Genomic DNA, 11,764 nt, shown 5'->3' on the forward strand with positions numbered 1-11,764 from the left:
GGTGCAACCATTATGGAAAACAGTATGGAGATTTCTCTAAACAATAAAAATAGACTTACCCTATGATCCAGCAATCCCACTCCAGGGTATATATCAGAGGGAACTCTAATTCAAAAAGACACCTGCACACCAATGTTCACAGCAGCACTATTCACAATAACCAAGACATGGAAACAACTGAAATGTGAATCAACAGATGACTGATAAAGACAGATGACAGATAAAGAAGTTGTAGTATACTTATACCATGGAATACTACTCAGCCATAAAAAAGCATAAAATAATGCCATTTGCAGCAACACAGATGGACCTAGAGATTGTCATTTTAAACGAAGTAACCCAGAAAGAGAAAGAAAAATACCATATGATATTACTTATCTGTGGAATATAAAAAAAGAAAAAAGGACACTATGAACTCATCTACAAAACAGAAACAGACTCTCAGACATAGTAAACAATTTTATGGTTACCAGGGGGAAAAGAGGTGGGAAGGGATAAATTTGGGAGTCTGAAATTTACAAATGTTAGCCACTATATATAAAAATAGATTTTTAAAAGTTTCTTCTGTATAACACAGGGAACTATGTTCAATATCTTGTAATAACCTTTAATGAAAGAGTATGAAAACGAACAAATGTATGTATAGGTATGACTGGGACAGTGTGCTGTACACCAGAAATTGGCACACTGTAACTGACTGTACTTCAATAAAAAACAAACAAACAAACACAAAAACTCTGTTTCTCTGTTAGTTATATATAATACTCATGGCTTTAAAAATCTGTATAAAAGTGACAACTAAAACCTGTTTTGGGTATTTGTGATTAGATGAAAAAGCTTTTGCAGTTTATACATGCAAAATCAAGCAGAGAGGCAGTAATTGTCCTGCCAAGCAAGGCCACAGGCTCCTTTGCACAATTGCTCAGATGGTAGACTTGTAGCAAGAGAGATTCCGAAGGCTGCGTCTTCTGGGTAATTAATTGCTCCAGCACCCAACTTTGTCCTGACACAATGGTTCAAACTGGATCTGAATTCTTAGAGTAGCTTGAACCATAATTACTAGTTGATGCTAATGTACCAGTGGGGTCGGCAGGAGGCAATGGCTCCCGTGGTGGCGGGCCTCTGGGGGCCTCAGCATCCTGTGTGTGCTCTCTTCACTCTCCCTCACCTCTGTAGGAAGTCCTTTCATTAAAGTCTCTTGAATCAGCTAAGATGGACTCTGCTTCCTCACGGATGCTGTTGGTCAGTGCAGAGGTAAGCCAGATGGTCTTTCTGACAAGATTCTCCACTGAGCATCCCCATTACTGAGACAGCTGGTTCTTCAAGAACAAATGTCCTGTGGACTGGACCACACATCACTTACGTATTGTGTTCAGCTACAAGTAGGGGGGGAAAGCAATGGCTTAGGCAAAGAAAGCATTGGCAAACTTTCTCTCAAAGGGCCAGGGAAGACAGAGTCTCAGGCGGTGGGCCACAGCCTCCATCACGACACTCACCTCTGCCGCTGTGGAGGGAAAGCAGCTGCAGACAGTATACAAACAAATGAGTGTGGCTGTGTGCCAATAAAACTTTATTTACTAAAACACAGGCAGCCAGCCCATGAGTTAGAGTTGGGCAACCCCTGACTTAGACAAATTAGTGGTTTATTTTTCTCATGTAATAAGAAGGTCGGAGGCACATAGTTGTGACAGTTCAGCAAGTTGCTCGCTGATGCGTCATTCTTCTGAAGGCTCACCTGGGGCTGGAGGATCCATTTCCAAGGGGGTTCGTTCCCATGAGCGGCAAATTGGTGCCACAGCTGGGTCCCTTCCTTGCGGGGAGCAAGCGTGCACACTCCAGGTTTGGGTGTCCTCAGAACATGGCCCCCGGCGTCTCCCAGAGCAAGCAATCCAAGAAAACAAGGTTGAAGCTGCAGTGTCTTTCTGACCTACTCCTGGAGTCCTCCATCATTAATGTTGCTGTGCTCTACTGATCACACAGGGCAGTGAGAGAACGGACCATACGAGTCTGAACACCAGGAGGTGACGGTACTCGGGGGCCATCGTGGAGGCCAGCGGCCACGCCACCTGGGAAGGCGGCAGGACGTGCCTCGCACCTGGACAGCAAGCAAAGCAGAGCCCGGAGGAGCCCCAGCAACTGGTGGGGGAAGACCTACTATGTGTCAGCTCCCAGTGAGATACTCTTCTAACCACCACTGATCATCCCTAAAGCCGACAATCTCTTGGCATCCTTAGCGAAAGTTAGGAAAGCCCAGAACCGAGGAAGGCCCCCCAGCACGTGGAGCTGAGCAAGGTTAAGTGCTCTTTGAAGGCCCAAGACTAAAGTGAAGTAGCGGCTTTAGGAGGCACCTTTGGGCAGAGCGTGCTGGTGTCCACTCGGCCTCAGGTCTCTCCTGTGAGCCAGGCTGACCCTGGGAGGCCCGGCTCCTCGTACTCTTTCCACGCTGATGCTCAGAACCACCTTGAACTTCACTTCTGCAGCAACTACCGCCTACCTGTGAGACCTGCAGTTCCCAATCCCACTGCCATTCCCAGCAGCGATGGCGATGGACGAGGAGGTGAATGTTGTCTTCACGCCTGCTAGCACAACATCCGTTCCGCACCAGTGGGTCAAGGGGTCATTTTGATTTTCAGGCCTCATATTTCTCAATGTTATACCTGCCATAGACAGTGATTCCTCTGATGGATCTGGGCAAAGCCAGTTAAAAACCTCTGGAAAAGATTCACCATTCTAGGTGCCATTAAGAACGTCGGTGATTCAGAGGACGAGGTCAAAATTTCACCATTAACAGGGGTCTGGAAGAAGTTGATTCCAAACTTCATGGGCGATTTTGAGGAGCTGGAGACCTCACTAAAGGAAGTCACTGCAGACGTGGTGGAAACAGCAAGAGAAGCAGAATCAGACGTGGAGCCTGAAGATGAGACTGAACTGCTACAATCTCAGGATAAAACTTTAATGGAGGAGGTGCTTCTTCTGGACGAGCAAAGAGAGTGGTTTCTTGGGATGGAATCTACTCCTGCTGAAGACGCTGTGAAGGTTGTTGAAATGACAACAAAGGATTGAGAATGTTGCATGAACTTAGATAAAGCGGCAGCAGGGTTTGAGAGGACTGACTCCAATTTTGGAAGAAGTTCCACTGTGGGTAAAATGCCATCAAACAGCACTGCCTGCTGCGGAGAGGTCATTCATGAAAGTCAACTGATGCAGCAAACTTCATTGCTGTCTGATTCTAAGAAATTACTACAGCCACCCCAATCTTCAACAACCAGCACCCTGATTAGTCAGCAGCCATCAGCATCAAGGTACGGGCCTCTACGAGCAAAAAGCTTACAACTTGCTTAAGACTCAGAAGATGGTTAACATTTTTTAGCAATTAAATATTTTTTAATTGAGGAATGTGGTTTTTTGGACATAATGATATCACACACTTAATAGCCTACAGTATAGTGTAAACATAACTTTTATATGCACTGGGAAACCAAAAATTCATGAGACTTGTTTTCTTGTGATTTATAGCTTTTTTTTTAATCCCTTTATTGCTGTGGTCTGGAACCAAACCCATAATATCTCCTTGGTGTGACTGTACACACTGGAGTTCCAGACGGAGAAGAAAGGGAAAAAGGGGCAAAAAAAAAAAAAAAAACATATTTAAAGGAAACCATAAGCAAAACAAAAAAACAACCTACGGAATAGGAGAAAATATTTGCCAAATATGAGACTGACAAGAGCTTAATTTCCAAAATATATAAACAGCTCATACAACATAATAAGAAAAAAACAAACCCAATCCAAAAATGGGCAGAAGACCTAAACAAGCAATTCTCCAATGAAGATATACAGATGGCCAATAGGCACATGAAAAATGCTCAATATCATTAATTGTCAGGGAAATGCAAATCAAAACTACAATGAGGTATCACCTCACATCAGTCAGAACGGCCATCATTCAAAAGTTCACAAATGATAAATGCTGGAGAGGGTGTGGAGAAAAGGGGACCCTCCTACACTGCTGGTAGGAATGTAGTTTGGTGCAGCCACTGTGGAGGACAGTATGGAGATTCCTCAAAAGACTGAAAGTAGACTTACCATATGATCCGAGCAATCCCACTCCTGGGCATATGTCCAGAGGGAACTCTAATTCAAAAATATCCATGCACCCCAATGTTCATAGCAGCACTATTTACAATAGCCAAGAAATGGAAACAACCTAAATGTCCATCAAGCAGATGACTGGATAAAGAAGAAGTGGTATATTTATACAATGGAATACTACTGAGCCATAAAAAAATAATGTCATTTGCAGTAACATGGATGTCCCTGAGAATGTCATTCTAAGTTAAGTAAGCCACAAAGAAAAATACCATCTGATATCACTTATATGTGGTATCTAAAAAAAAGAGAAATGAATTTATTTACAAAACAGAAGCAGATTTCACAGACATAGGAACAAAAATTATGGTTACTGGGGGGAAGGAGATGGAGAGGGATAAACTGGGAGTTTGAGATTTATAGACACTAACTAACAGAAAACAGATAAACAAAAAGTTCATACTGCTATAGCACTGGGAACTATATTCAGTATCTTTTAGTAACTTATGGTGAAAAAGAATATGAAAATGAATATATGTATGTTCATGTATGACTGAAGCATTGTACTGTACACCAGAAATGGACACAACATTGTAAACTGACTATACTTCAATAAAAAAATATATATATATATACCCCCCCCAAAAAAAAAGCATATTAAAAGGATCACATACCATGATCACGCTGGAATCATCCCTGTGCTGCAAGGGTGATTCAACATACACGAATCACTGTGACACATCACATTAACAAAATGAAGGATAAAGTCATACTATCATCTTAATAGACATACAAAAAGCACTTGACAAAATTCAACATGCTTTTATGATAAAAGCTCTCAACAAATTATATAAAGAAGGAATGTACCCCAACATAATAAAGGCCATATATATGTAAATCCACAGTTAACATCATATTCAAAGATCAGAAATAAGACAAGGGTGCCCACTCCTGCCACTTCTATTCAACACAGTATTGGAAGTCCCAGCCAGAGCAATTAGGCAGGAAAAAGAAATATAAGGTACCCAGATCAGAAAGGAAGAAGTAAAGTTGTCTGTTTGTAGATGATGTGATCTTAGATACAGAAAGCCATAAAGACTCCACCAAAAAACTGTTAGAACTAATAAACAAATTCAGTCAAGTTGCAGAATAAAAAGTCAAAAAACAAAAATCAGCTGTCTTTCTATATACACTAACAACAAACTATCAGAAAGAAATTTTTTAATCCCATTTATAATAGTATCAAAAATGATAAAATACTTAGGAATAAATCTAACCAAGGTAGGTAAGAGAGCTGTACATTGTAAAAGACACTGACAGAAGAAATTAAGGAAGATACAAATGATTCAAAGAATAGCCCATGTTAATGGATTGGAATGAACATTCTTAACAAGGCCACGCTATCCAAAGCCATCTATAAATTTAATGCAAAACTCCACTGGCATTTTTCACAGAAACAGAAAAAAACAAAAGAATATGACAATGAATTTGTGTATGTTCGTGTATAACTGACAAATTGTGCTCTACACGGGAAATTGACACAACATTGTAAACTGACTATAACTCAATTAAAAAAAGTTTTAAAAAAAGAAAAAACAATTTGCCTGGGACCACAAAAGACCCCAAAGAGTCAAAGCAATCTTAAGAAATAACAAAACTGGAAGCATCACACTTTCTGATTTCAAATTACACTACAAAGTAAACAGAATGGTATGATACTGGCATAAAAACAGACACACAGACCAAAGGAAGAGAACTGAGAGCCCAGAAACAAACCTAATTTATGTTTATAAATTATGTTCAACTAACATTTGACAAGGGAGTCAAGAATACTCAATGTGGGAGGGGGGCACGTATAGCTCAGTGGTAGAGCGTGTGCTTAGCACGCACAAGGTCCTGGGTTCAATCCCCAGCACCTCCATTAAGATAAATAAGTAAGTAAAGAAATAAAGAAACACAATTACTCTGCCCCCACCAAAAAAAAAAAAAGAAAGAAAAAAAATTTTAAAAAGAGTATTCAATGGGGAAGTTAGTCTCTTTAACAAATGATGCTGGGAAAACTGGATAGCCACATGCAGAAAAAGAAACTGGACCTCTGTCTTATACCACTCACAAAAATTAACTCAAAATGGATGAAAGACTTAAACATAATGCCTGAGACCATAAAATCCCTAGAAGAAAACACAAGAAAGAAACTCCTTGATACTGTTCTTGGCAGTGATTTCTCGGATATGACACCAAAAGCACAGGCAACCAAAGCACAAATAAATAAGTGGGACTAAATCAAACTGAAAGGCTTCTGCACAGCAAAAGAAACAATCCGCAAAATGAAAAGAAAACCCACTGAAAGAAAGGAAAGTTTGCAAACCACATGTCTGATAAGGGATTAATATTCAAAATATATATATGGAACATAGATAACTCAACTGCAAAAAATAAGTAACCTGATTCAAAATTGGCAAAGGACCTGAATAGACATTTTTCCAAGGAAGATATACAAACGGCCGACGTACAGGAAAAAGTGCCCAACATCACTGATCTTCAGGGAAATGCAAATCAAAGCCACAAGATTTCACGTCACACCTGTTCGGATGGCTATTATCAAAAAGACAAGAGATACCAATTGTTCATGAGGGTCTAGAGAAATGGGAGCCCTTGTGCACTGTGGATGGGGATGTAAACTGGTGCAGCCATAGTGGAAAAGCTATTCCATTTTTGGATATTTATCCAAAGAACATAAAAACTCTAATTAGAAAAGATGCGTGCACCCACTGTGTTCGCTGCAGCATTATATACAACAGTCAAAATATGCAAGCAAGCTAAGTGTCCACCAAGGATGAACGGATAAAGACGATGTGGTGTATGTACAATGGAACACCATCGGCCATGAAAGAGATGGAACCCTGCCATTTGCAGCAACGTGGATGGACCCTGAAGGTGCTATGCTCAGTGAAGTACTTCAGACAGAGGAAGACGTATCTGGTACGACTTCACCTATACGTGAATCTGAAAAATAAAACAAGAACAAACTCATAGGTACCGAGATCAGATCAGTGGCTAGCAGAGGGGAGGGAGGCTGGCAGGTGGGTGAAATGGGTGGCGGGGGTCAACTACACGGCGACAGGTGTGACTGGGCTCGCGGTGGTGACCACCTGTAGAGAACACAGATGTCGAACTGCAGTGATGTACACCTGAAACATATACAGATTTCTTAAAGGGGTACAAGCCTTCAGCTATGAGATGAACGAGCTCTGGGGATCTAATGTACAGCAGGGTGACTATACTTGAAATCTTCTAAGAGACACCTGGGGTATCGCCATCTCTTTCTTCAACTGAGGGTGCATTTTAGAAGAGGAAGGGGGCCTGGGCTCTGTCTACACAGCAGGACAGCGAGCGTGGGAATGCAGGGCCTCCACCAGGGACTTTTAGGTAAGGGGGGCAGGCGGCCTGGATAAAGCTGTTACACAACACACGTGACACAGAAAGGGCTACAAAGGAGAGACATCCCCGTAATTTTGCAAAGAAATGACGTGGGCACAGGCCACAGCCCTCATGACTTCAGTCTCGGCCGGCGGAGCACGTCACCAGGACGGAAGCCCTGTGACGGTCGCAGCTGGGAGGCCCTGGCGAGTCCAGGACGCAGGTGACCCTCACTGCCGGCCACCGCCAGACCACGGAGAGTTAGAGGGGGCGGGTCCAGGAGGGGGAGACTTACCTGGAGCTACAGAGAGGGGAGCCGTCACCGCCCTGCAGAGGCAGAGGGAGCAGAGCCTGGGGAGTTGGGAACAGCGGAGCAGGGCTTCATCCCCGCAGAGGAAGGAGCGAGGAGCCACACCTGCCCTGGTCATTCAGTCCTTGGTCACCCGCACACGCCCAGCCTGGTCCATACCCGACAGAAGCAGGGAGCAGGGGCGCGGCAGTCAGCCTCCAGGGGGAACAGGGCGGAGAGGGCGGAGCGGGGTCTGGATGGGCCAACAGGGTGAATGAAAGAGCAAGGACGAATGGGGGCAGAACGAGTGATGCTCAGCGGGGAGTGAGAGCCGCTGTGCGACCAGGCCGCAGCTCAGCGCCTCCCCTTCCTCCTCCTCAGGTGGTGGGGCAGCCGCGCAGGGCGGGGCCGGGGGGAGCGCAGGCTTTGGGGGCTGCTGGCCTGGCTTTGAATCCTGACGCCACCACCTCCTGATGGGGCCACCTGGGTCAAATTCCTGCTGGGCAACAGTTCCCGTGGTCCCTGGTGTTCCCGCACATCTTGTGAGCAGAGGAGCAGCCAGCCTTCGCTCGGGGACTCTGTCTCCCAGGATGATTAAACAGCACACAGCCATGGGAGAGAGAGTGTCTCTCTCCAGGGCAAAGGTCAGAAATTACAAAAGATTTGGGTTCTCAGGGTGCTTCTGCTGCACGGCCCACTGCGTGTGAGGCGACACCTGGGCCAGCGTGTCACCGGGGGAAAGCGGGGCTCAGGGAGCCGGCACAAACGCTGACACCAGCGTCACTGTCGCTGTGGGTAGGAGCTCAGTCCTGCCGCTGACCCGGGGGCTCCTGAGTTCTGCCGCCCCCAGGAGACTGGCAGGCTCGCTGGCTCGTCATAAACATCCCCATTCACAGCTCTTGGTAATCACCTCGCCCTCCAAGTCTCAATGTGCTCAATTGTAAAATGGAAACAAAAGCGCCGTGGGTGATTACAAGAGGTGAGATACGTGAAGGGCTCAGAATAGCTGCGGTCCTGGTTAAATGCTCGATTTAAGGAGTCACTTGTTTCAAATGCAATACAGGCAACATGAACACTGTAAAAGGGGCTTGGGGCCCACGGTACGTGAAGAGGGACAGACCCACTAGGTTCTCTGAATGAAGTTTTGAAATTCTGAAATAACTTACAAGATGCAACTGAGGAACAGACTTACCACTGATAACCTTGGAAAATGTCCTGAAAAGAAAAGAAGGGACAGAAAACCAAACATGTCCAAAATCCCAGTTGCAAAAAGACGGATTCCAGACGTATCGGGAAGGCCAGTTCGATGTGGATTCCTGAAAACATTCTAGAACCATGATTAAACAGATGGCCTGTGAGCCTGTGGAAAAGAACACAGCCGTCCCTGGACGCCAGTATGAGCTCAGAAGTAACGCGCTGTGCTGTACTGTTTTTTATGACAGGATCACTGGGTTAATCACCAAAATACTGTGAAAATACTATAGCTTGATTTCAGCAAGAACTGTGACATGGGGAGGAGGGCTGTGGGCCGAGTGACAATGTAACTAATCCATCTATTGAGCTGTCGGATTTCTAACGGGTGCATCGTGTTTAGCTGAGACCTGGATGAAGACACAGAGAACACGCCTGAAGGTGACACAGAGCTGGAGGAACGGGCAGCAGGACACTGGGGCCCGAGAAGACCGAGCCAAACAGCAACCAATTAAACTCTTCATTTGGGACCCTCACTAGCCAGACACAGGTTACATGGGATACACGTCAGGTTTCAGGTGCCTGCAGGTTCGGCGTGAGCCGAAGATGCGATGCAGCCACTGCCCAAAAAGGCAGCTCCCAGCCCCTGGAGCTGCATCACCGCCGCACCGCGCCCGGTGTGCCCCGCGGGCGCCACCGTGAGGCGCTGTGCTGACGCCTGGTGCACATCTCCCTGAACCCTTACACCCAGGGTCCCCGCGGGGGATGGAAGCTCAGAGAACAAATAAAGTTCCACTCCCAAACCAGAGAGGTGAGCGTTTCTGTCCAGTGATGTGTCAGATTTCTGCCCTTTTTCGGCCAGGCACTTTTAGAATTCTTAATTTGCAGTTCACTGCTGATTCGGGTCTTTTAAAAATAGTTAAAAAACCTCATCTCAGAAGACATGGAATAGTGTCAAAGGCAGAGCCTGCCGGTGACGGGTGTTAGAGATGGAGACGGAAATGACAGCTCTGAGGGGAGTTGCTGCTAATGTTTTTGTTCTCTCCTGGGGTACAGACGCTAGTGCCTTCAATCTGTAGAGGTTCTGGGGGAAAACCCACCTCATATTCTCATTAGGAAAGTATCTTTTAGCGATGGTATTTCAGATTTGTTAATTTTTGAGAATATATTTCATATTCAATAGGGGGCCCTGAAAAGACTTCTCTGTTTGACTCTTGCCCGAGGGGTGGTGGGTTTGAGACTCGGTCATCGAGCAGGAAATGTGTTGGGGTGTCTGTTGGAGGAGCTTCGGGTGAGAGCCCCCTGCAGCAGGAAGACGGGCCTGGGCCGCCCTCCAGAGGGGTTGAGATCTGCAGGGCAAGGTGGGGCTGGCCCGGGGGAGGGAGAGGTGACAGGTGCAGCACCTCGAGGGGTGAGAGATGAGGGGGTTCAGACAACTGCCAGCAGGTGGGTAGGACCAGATTCAGGGCAGGGCATGTGGGGACACGGGCAGAAACCAGACTGAGCAGTGAGCAGGGGCAGGACCCTCGGGGGCCCAGGGACGTCCCGGCCGAGCGCTCAGCCTTCATCATGTGTGCCTGCGTCTTCTCCAGGCTGACTTGTTCTCGTTCTTCAGCAGTTTCTCGTGAGACATGGCCTTGAGCATGACCTTGAGGGTGAGTGCAGCTCTGCCCACGCGGTGAGCCCAGGGCCTCTCGACAGTGTGTCCCTGCTCAGCAGCCTCTGGGTTGAGTCCCGGCCGTGCTGCTCACTCGCTGCATGACCTCAGCAAATTTTATCTGTTCCTTCTGCCCGTAGGTGTCCACCTCCGCTCAGGCTGTGGCCGGGCAGGGAGGATGCCTTCCCCGGGACCACCAAGCATGAGGCGATGCTATGGAGTGTCCAGCCCCAGAAGGCGTCTTTATTTGGTCTACGTTTTATGTCTCCAGAAGAGCTTGGTCTCCTATAAAGTAAACCACGGAAGGCAAGATTAAATGGCCCCTGCTACCAGTGTCATCGGGCAGTGCTCTGTTTAAAGTCCCAGGCCTGTGGTCTGCCAAGACCTCTCAGAAAAGCCATACATGGTACGATTCCCTCTCCCGTCCTCGGTCAAATGATGTTTTAATGGGCAATAAACAGCAAGCTTTATAAATAAGCACAAAGGAGGAGCCAGAGATGGGGGGGGTTGTAAAGACTGGGAATTTTATACTCTGCAAGTGGAACTGCACCCAGAATCCAATTGTAGCCATTAGCCCCGCAGTGAGACTTGGACACGACCTTCAGAAAGACAGGGAAGGGGCTGGGGAAGGCAGAAGTTAACCACCTCTGTGATTCCGCTGTGGACGTCATGGGGTTTCTTCTTCATAACCTTGCCTTGTGGTTGGGTCTGACCCCTTCAGCCCGCCTTCGGTGTACACACTGCTTCTGCTCTGTTGCTGGGAGCTGAAGGTGACCTTCAGGATGATGGAAACAGCTTCCTTCCATCCAAGGCTACAAAAGTAGCAAACATTTCCTGACATTTACCCTGCTCTTCATACTGCCAGGGAGGGAAGGTTTTTAAATTACAGTCGGCCCTCTGTATCTGCAGACCTGAAGCTGCAGATGAGGGCCGACTGGACGACGTCGTTTTCTATAAGGGACTTGAGCATCTACGGATTTTGGTATCCAAGGGGCGTCCTGGAACTTTTATTAAAACAAGTAAAAGATCTCCCCACACATAAGGAGGCTCAGAACTTCTGGTCAAACGCCCCCAAAGTCGTCATCCACTTTTGAACTGCGTTGTTAGAAAGCTTTCAT

This window comes from Camelus ferus, chromosome 19 (genome assembly GCF_009834535.1).
Source record: "Camelus ferus isolate YT-003-E chromosome 19, BCGSAC_Cfer_1.0, whole genome shotgun sequence".
In the NCBI taxonomy this organism is placed as follows: domain Eukaryota; kingdom Metazoa; phylum Chordata; class Mammalia; order Artiodactyla; family Camelidae; genus Camelus; species Camelus ferus.